The sequence below is a fragment of the Gavialis gangeticus genome, unplaced genomic scaffold, assembly GCF_001723915.1.
Source record: "Gavialis gangeticus isolate Ggan-Ray unplaced genomic scaffold, GavGan_comp1, whole genome shotgun sequence".
NCBI lineage: Eukaryota > Metazoa > Chordata > Crocodylia > Gavialidae > Gavialis > Gavialis gangeticus.
The window spans coordinates 147,369,420-147,378,620 of NW_017729032.1; the positions used below are offsets into that span (position 1 = coordinate 147,369,420).

At 40.2% G+C, this 9,201-nt stretch overlaps 1 long non-coding RNA gene across 1 annotated transcript in view; it reads right to left on the minus strand.

Annotated features, from left to right (window-relative positions):
• Positions 1-9,201, minus strand: part of LOC109302867 — a 102,783-nt gene that overhangs the window by 59,792 nt on the left and 33,790 nt on the right. The window contains exons 2-3 of the long non-coding RNA XR_002098950.1: positions 7,495-7,597; positions 5,252-5,412 (exon numbers count right to left, since the gene is read on the minus strand). This is a non-coding gene — a long non-coding RNA (uncharacterized LOC109302867). The remainder of the gene's footprint in view (positions 1-5,251; positions 5,413-7,494; positions 7,598-9,201) is intronic.

Sequence of the window (9,201 nt, forward strand, 5' to 3'; positions counted from 1 at the left end):
CCAGCCCCAGCCCCAGCCCCAGCCCCAGCTCCAATTCCTCCCTCACTGTGGGGGCATTAATCTGCCCTCTCCCATGCCCCTTCCCTCCCTCCTCCGCCCACTACAACAGACTAACCAGCTGGAGGCCATGGTGTCCAATGTCATAAAGTCGAACCCCCCATTGGAACCTGGAACCCCATCAGAACCTGCTGCAAGCCTTCCGAATTTCCAAATCTCTCCGAATCGATTCGGAAGCTTTTGATTTGATTCGGACTTTTTAATGGGTCTCTCAAATCAATTTGGATATGGAGGTTTGGTTGCCAAATTGGGCCAAATTTCCTCCATATCAAATAGGCTACTGAAGCTTTGCACAGTCCTACTGGGCATAGAGGGTGCTTCAGGACCATGCCTACCTTATTCCAGTGGGGGCTAGAGGGAGTGGTTGTATGGGGTACTGAGCTTGGCTGGGGACAGTAGCAGTGGCAGGCAGTCCCCTCTTCCTGCACTTGCTCCCTTCCTGACCTCCCCTGGGTTTCCCCCACTGACCTGGGAGCTTTAGTTATGAGGAGCTGCTAGCTGCTTGAGTTTCACCAAGGATGATGGTGGTGTCTGAAGCAGAAGGTGGGTCCCTGTTCTGTGTCTGACTCCTCCTTCCTGGGTTTCCTCACCCCCATTCTCCCCCAGAGTCAGCCTGTAACATTGGTATTATCTGCTGTACACCCACTTTTAAAATCCTAGATCCTCCCATTCTCCCCATCTATGTCAAAATTCGAGCCAGGATTTGCAAAAAGCTTTCATTTCCTTGAGCTTCTATATACAGGGACTCCATGCCTGCGCCAAAATAACAGTCAGATAGCCACTGACCTCCCATGCACAGTATTTCTGTGCTACACAGCATTTACTGCAGGAATAATGGGACATCCAATACCTAACAGACCATTGGTTTATTAAGTAGTGTCTTGACTCTGACAGAGACCGGTATTAGATGATTCTGAGGAAGATGATTCGGAAGAAAAATATCCCTGTTCACAGTACACTTATATATTCACTGATTTATGGAGACACTATCTTCCTGATTCCAGCTGGGGTCTATCTTATGACATGAACTATTCAGACAACTAGCCAGTGTAATGGAACCCTTGCTAGTAAAACTTGCATAGATTTTTTTAAAGGCCAGACAGGGTCAGTATGCTCATTTAACTTGATTTCCAGCATAATGCAGGCTGTTGAATCTCACCCACTCTAACCCTAATGCAACTTCTGAAATTATTTGCGTGCCAGTAGAGGTCAAATCATGTAAACATCTTTTTATGCTATTAATCTCAATAATATTTTACAGCAATGAGTTCCACGAATTAACCACACATTGTTTAAAAAAGTGATGCCTATTATCTATTTTCACATGGTTCCTTTTAATTTTGTCTTGCAGTATGGGAAAGCATTAAGAATCGTTTTCATTTTACTGGGCCGTTACTTGGGTTTGAGCATGGAGATGGTTAATGTTTATATTGTGGGGGTGTCAGGAGGCCTCAGTCAAGACTGGATCACAGTGTGCAAGCCCACAGGGAGGGAATTAAAGCTCTTTGGACTAATGTGGGAATTTCCAAAAGAGCCTAAGTGACTTGAGAGAACAAGTCCAACAGAATGGCTCACACCATCCATAACACAGCATCAAGAATGGCAAGGCCTCAAATACATGCCAAAAGACCATCTCTGTCCACTGAGAAGGCAGTGGTGCAAACACTATTCACACATCCCCAGGAGGTTGGACCTCCTTTGAGGCACAGCATAGTTCTCGTGTTTTTAATCTCTTGTCATGAAATTCCCCTCCCTTGTGCCTTTCATCATTTTTATTGAGATTCTTTGGAGCTATTCTATTTCTGCTATCTCTTTTCAGGGATGAGATGACCAAACTTGAAGACAGTATTCAAAGTGAAGATGTGCCAATGATTTATATAATGGCATTATAATATTTCCCATATTATTCTCTAAACTCTTTTCTTCATACAAACCCCATAAGATTCTTTTTTTAATTCTTTGAACTACAGTGTCTTTTAACATCTGTAGTTTACTGTGATCAGATTTTGACAAAGGAATAAAAGGCTCTATTTTTCACACTGAATTTTATTTATTGTGTGAACTTTACAGAAGAAATTGGTTAACTTACAATTTAAAATTCTTGGCAATAGAGCTACAGTTGGGCAATGATTTCATTACTACCCTTATTTTAGTGACTAATACCTTTGCTATGAAAATGTGAGGGAGGCTGAAAGTTGGTATACATGGTCTTGGCTCAAGAGCATGATTTTAATATTCTTTCATCTTATAGGCTTAGACTGAACATCAAGTTTTGATCTACTCTCATCCAAAAAGATGTCAGTAGTGTTAATCTTTTTAATATTTTGTGCCACCTTTGTGTTGTATTCTGCCCGAGCAAATAGAACATGACATTTTTTTGTATTGCCACATGCAAGCAAACTGGATAGAATTTACATGTGCAAATTAGTTTTGCGCTAGTATATTTTGTCATTTAAATGAGTATGTTTGCATTTAAGTTAGGCCAGATTGAATGCCCTTTGAAAATGTGGTCCTTCAGACCCATATGTGCTGACAATATTCCTTTTAGGTCATGGGTAGAAGACAAACCTCTACCAGGTCAGTGTCCTCAAACGTCATCCTTGGGCATTGGAAAAGACTGAAAAAGAAAAGTTGTGTTTATTCTAATACCAAAACACACTTCCTGCTGCAAGTGCATTTCCTTGGAGTTACCCATCTAAGTACTAACCTAGACTGACCCTACTTAAGTTATGAAATCTGACGAGTTCACAGCCTGAAGCAGTATAGACAGAAAGTACCAAAAACACAGTCCTGGGGATTTAATATATACCTTGTCTTTCACAGGAATAATCATCCTTGGAAGGGCAATGGACAACACTGAGTGGGTGCATCCACATGAGTGTTTACTGAAGAGCTGCCTAATTAGCTCCACAAGAAAGTCTTTGCGTGTACACATGACGCCCTATTAGGTCAACGTAAACTAATAAATATTGCTGCAAGTTAGTACTTGTAAACACAAGTACTATCATGTGGCGGTGTTGTTTACTGCACAATAATGCACATGTAGCTGCTGATGGGGCTGGCTGGGGCATGAAGGTGCTGCAGTGCAGGGGCTCCCTGCTGGCTAGCCCTACACTGGAGCACCCTCATTCCCGTGTCAGCCCCTCCACAGCACACTGAGTTGGGTTGGAGCAGCTCTGGGCTGACTCCCTAGAGTTTATTGCTTTGCATTAATTTTCCCATGTAGATATGCCCAGTTTCTGCAAAATAGGTATGGTCTACCTTCAGGGTAGTTATATATTTAAGGGCTACAGCACTCTTAGTCCTTATTGCAGTCAAATATTATTTTTAAAAACACCAATGTTATAGACCTATTTTATTTAGTTAGCTATAAATACAATTGAGTCTAGATCAGTGGATAAACTAATTGCTGTAACATTTTATTTTTTCCTGAGCTGCATGCCTACTTTAGGGAACTTTCTTTAGGAGGGCTCTGCCATTTTTTAAAATATCTTTTGGCTTAATTTGCAGAAGGTATTAATTTAATTAATCTATAACCAAATCAATTTTTTTCATTGTCAGTTATTTTGAGGTACAACTCATTTGGAAGTTCCTTCTTTATTAAGCCTCTGCTCTTCTGGTCTTTAGCTTCATGACAAGTAATTTTTCTGAAAACAAGTTCACATTTACCAGAAAGGTTCCACAGGCAAACATATGTTTCTCTGAATGGCTTAAGAGTAAAGCTGGATTAACAATATTTATATAATACTGAGTTGTTCTGGTGTGTTGGTTAAGTAATACAGTCATAATCAGTGAATGGTTGGGCTTTTGCAGCATAACTCTCTTAGAACAGGAAACTAAGATGGTGACACTGTCAAAGACTTTGAAACTACCTCTGAAAACTTCTGTTGGCTACACTGTGGGCCAGGTACAGCCATTACACTTTTACTGGTATAAGTGATCAGAAACCGGTCTATACCCATAACAGAAGTTCAGCACACAAAGCCAGTCTCTACCTGTAACAGAACAAAAGTTCAGTACACATTGACTGGTGTAGAAATGGAAAAGTCCAGGCTAAGATTTGCCCCTCCACCAAAGGGCATATGTGTGTTCTGTTTGCTACCCATCTAAACTAGGTGGCTTACAGAAAATGTGTAATTTTGACTGCATTAGACACATGCTTTTTGAATGTCTGTACCTAGCCTCGGAGCTGGACTAGACCCAGAGAAAACAAATACATTCAAATAACAATGATTTCACCACTTGAGCCAGGAAAATCAGTGTTAAGATAACATAATCACAGAAATTAGCAATGTACCTTTTAGGTCATCCAGTTCCCTGCCAATGCAAAATTGTTTCACACAGCATATTTTCTAGTGTTTTGTATGTCTAGGTTAAATGGCCGAAGTGATGGAGCATCCCTGGGGAGACTATTTCACTGCCTAATGGATCTCACTGTCAGGAAATTTTTCCTTCCTTAATATCATCCTATTACTCCTAGTTATGCCCCTTTGTACCTTCTTAAATAATCCTATTCCTTCATTCCTTCCATAGTGTTATTAAGTATCTTTAGACTACCGTGATATTCCTCTTAGCTGTCAGTAAGCCAAACTATACATATTTAACTCATTTAATCTTTCCTGGTCAGTCTTTTGGTTATTCTTCATGCTCTCTTAATGCACACTAGCTTGTCAATACTTTTTGTGGTAACGGGTTTTCATGAGGCAATGATACCACTCTCATTTCAAGAACTGAACTTCTAAGGTGCTCAGGGCCCTCTTTTCCTTCAGATTTATACATGCTGATACCCCTCTGGGATAAATTCATTAAAATTCCTGGGTAGGAAAACACACAAAAATTACTTATTCTTTTTGTAGCACTTCTTATTCTGATAGTCTCTGTAACCTGTTGTTGTTGAAATATGTGCATGCCATTGTGAATCTCTTTTCCCCCCACAACAGTGGGAGGTAAAAATGGCTCAGACATGCTCATTTTTAAATTTTTTTTAGCTTTAGGTGGTTTATGTCACATTCAAAAACAACTGGACATATTGTCCTGTCTAGTAAATATATTTAAGTGCCAGTGTAGTATATTGTAGAAATAATTATATTGCGAGTCACAAGCCTAACAGTTCACTTCAGGCAGTAAATCCTGATCAACAAACAACACCTCTTTAGTGCTAAATTAGATCTTGGTTATAATTGAATGTCCTTACCTCAGTATTGTGTTGGATTGAAGGAATACCATTTTCATCTGCTCTCTTTAAATTTTCATTAAGGAAGGCTTTGGCTACCTGCAGCCTCATCTGGCGATGTTTAATGATATCTGCAAACTCCTTCTTCTGTGCATCAGCAGGAGCTTCTTTAAATTGGTCAACTGTGTAGAACAGGTTTTCAAGAGTTTAATATACGTGGGATCAACCTTTTAAAATAATGGTTTCTAATAAGATCATTTTTATATACAGCTTATTTACCTGCTTTAAATAACTAGGACTGATATTGACAGACAAATTACCAGTAAATCTGTCACTGGCTCATGGTTTGTTGGACTTTCCTTTGAGTCTCCTAAAATGACTAAAGAGTTCTATGCTGCAAAATCCAGAGGCTAGACAATATGTTAATTAATTATGCTGAAACCATATTTCTGAGGTTGGGATAAATGTTCTTTGCTGCTTTGATTCTACTGTCTATTATATGTTTTTCATAAAGTTTTGTTTCATGGGGCACAAGATAACACAGACCATTAAAAATATGTGATACAATGGGATCCTGTGCTTCTTTATTCTTGTGCTGAGCATGCACCTCCTATGGCTGATTTACTAATTAGTAAAACTGGTTAAAACCTGCACTGGAGGTGCAGAACAATGAAAATGTAGCGGGACAATGAAAATGTTTCCATGGAAAATGCAGACATAGAAGCATACATGTACCTGTGTAAGCATACATAGACGCAGAAGAACAAATTAACACGTGGAATGCAACTGTTATCCATATAAATGGAACCTCTACTGGCTTATGCCAAGGAAAAATTTGGCTCATAAAAGATAGGCAAGAACCCTCCGTCAGTCAATGATAACAGGAAGCCATATGGCATATCTTGGTATTGGAGGAGACTCTTTATTATAGTGGGTTAACAGAACTATGCAAGCCCTTTAAAGTTCTGTTCAAAACAGACTTGTTGTCAGCCCTAATTTAGATTGGTGTTCAAAGCCAGAAGTTCGCTGAAAGAACTCATTCCTTTCTGCCTGAATTTTATTGCAAATACATAGACTGTTAATTGCCAATGAATTTGCTCAGGTTGAGCAAACTCACAAATGGAATATGCTGGGCCAGAGCTTGTCAAGAAAGACATACTGCAAAGTTGCACAGTGTGTGGGGACTGGCATTAAAAGGAACAGATCCTCCTCAGTTTCTCCACTCTCTACCTGATTACACAGTGACACTGTATGATAAATGAAACAGGATAAATTTACGGTTTCATTTTTAACTGTGTAGGGGAATTCAGGGAAAATACATATTCTACCTTTCTCTAAGAAATGGAATGCAATGTCTTCTTTTAACAATGCCATACGGGTTATGCTCACCCAATTAGGGACACAGAAAATGATTTGTTTCTAGTGACCCTTCCCAATGAACACATTGAACTCAACCTCTCCTACCCTCCCCCAGCAAACAGGAGCCTCAGACTACCAATGGAATATAACTGGAGTACAACTCTTTTAATCTGAATTCAACAAAAATTACAAGACAAAAATTGAGCAAAGCATTGTTGGTGTGTATCAAACTCAAATCTTGCAAAACTAAGGTTTCAAGTATTTCCAAGGTTCAGGTTATATAACTTTAACAATAATAATAGTACTTTGTGCATTTATAATACCTTTTATTTAAGCATCCCAAAATAATTTATAAACATGAATTAACTCATCTTTATAATATGCTTATGAAGTAGGTACTACAATCTCCATGAGCAGCAGCTACAATGGTGGGCTGTTGATCATGTATCTGTGTCACGGGGATTATATGCACATAACTGGGTGAAAAGTTGGCCTTAAAATGGCATTCAATGAGGGCTAGCAGTGGGGGATGGAGGGGTGGAGAGAAATGATATTAAAAAAATAGACCAAGCAATGGTTATATCACCAAATGTTAAAATACACAGCAGTATTCACAAACAAGTTTTTTGGCGGGGTAAATGTGATATCTTTTATTATACCAACTAAATAGTTGGAAAAATTGTTCTTTGCAAGCTTTCAGGCACAAACACCCTTGTTTAGTGTTTGGAAGGGTGTTTGTGCTTGGAAGCTTCCAAAGAACAATTTTTCTAATTATTTAGTTGGTCTAATAAAATATATCATATTTTCCCAAAAAACCCTGTCTGCTTATGGCCTTAGACCAACACAGCTACAATCAACAACCCTACAACAGTATTTACTACAGTTAAGGGATAGATATACTTTACCTTTTCATCTGAGGGACTCAAAGCATTTAGGACAAAGGTTTGAATGTTTGCCCTTAGCCTCACCCCTGCTTCAGCTGGAAGTGCATGTCCCTCCTCTGACTCCCTAGGGATAGGGTGGGGTAGGGAAGTTAAAGTAGAAGGGTAATGTGCTCATTTTGTTAGGAGGTGTTGCTCCCAAGTGGCCATTCCCCTTTTTTCATTGGCACCTGGCACTTACTGGATGCATCTATATATGCAATTAATGTGACTGAATAAACTTTGGTGCAATTTGAGCCAGAGTAAACTAATCCTGTTGTCACTGTCTACATGTGTGTTTAAGCGCAGTAATTTACTCTGCCATTGGATAGTACTGTGTCTGATGGGACTATCCAATGGTGCTGTAAATTAGCCTACACTGGCCCAATTGCTGCACACATGTAGATAGTTATGCTTTACTGTGCAGTAAATTAGTCTACTGTGCAGTAAAGCGTAAGTGTAGACATACCCAACGTAGAGCACCTACTCTAGGCCTGCATCTGTTCCTACCATGAACTGAGCACTCATGCTGGATATGCCCCTTACCACTGACATTACTTCTTGGACCAGGGACCCTGTCAATTGTTGAAGAGTTGCCAAAAGCAACTCCTTCTGGTAAATCTCTTTTATCTCCTACTTCTTGGCAGTGAGCCTCTGCTGGCTTTCAGCCACGGCCTTTACTCACTCCTTGATGCCCAGCTTATGTGCTCAGCCAGTGTCTTCATCTCTTCTAGTAGCTGGCTCTCCTCTTCCTCCATAACTGGCTGCTGCCCCCTGCTATGGGTATTATAATTCATATTTAGTAGTAGTACAGTAAATTACTCTACTGTGAAAGAAAATGCAAATGCACATGCTGTTTCAACCCAGAAGTTTCAGAAGAAGATAATTCTGATATTGGAAATCATATGGCCTGTTTTTTTTCCAATCAATATCATGGTCCTGCTGCACAGGTCCAAGCACATACAAATGCACAGTCTCTGACCTTAGTAGCTACTGTGCCACAGGTACAGTCACTTCTTTGTCCTGTCTCTCAGACTCTCCCCACCTTGTTGTTAGTGACTTGGACTTACCATTTTCTCAAAAGCCACTGTCACTCAATCCCAGTTTGCCTTCCTGTTTCAAGGAATGGCATATTTTTGTTGGCTATCAGCTGCAAGCAGCAGAAAGTGGCCTGACTCTTTTGCACTATAGCATGGACCTGAGAGGTAAGCACTGATCCTGCCTCCTCCCTGCCTCAACCCCTTTATTCCTTTCATCATCTCCTCAACCCCTTTATTCCTTTCATCATCTCTTTTCATCTGTTTAGCTGTCCTTCTCTTCTTATATCTTACCTTCATATCTCCCCCAGCTAAGTATGAAGGAGCCTTAACTCCTAAGGCTTACAGCTTACAAAATAATTTAAAATAAAAAAACCTAACTAACTAAACAGATAAAGTCCTACCTACCCCTACCAAACTGTCTGTGTTTAAGAAATGAGATATAGCAGGGGTGGGCAATTATTTGGGCCTGTGGGCCACAAGAGGACAAGGGGAGTTTTGGTGTGCTGTTGCAGGCCAGGACAGCACTCACCCATGAAACAGTGCACCAAAACTCCCTAAGTGCCTCTTCTCTGTGCTTGGCCAGGTGGCTGGGATGGGGGCACAGGTGGGCAGGAATCAACATCTGGGAGCAGTATGGGTGGGTAAGGGTGGG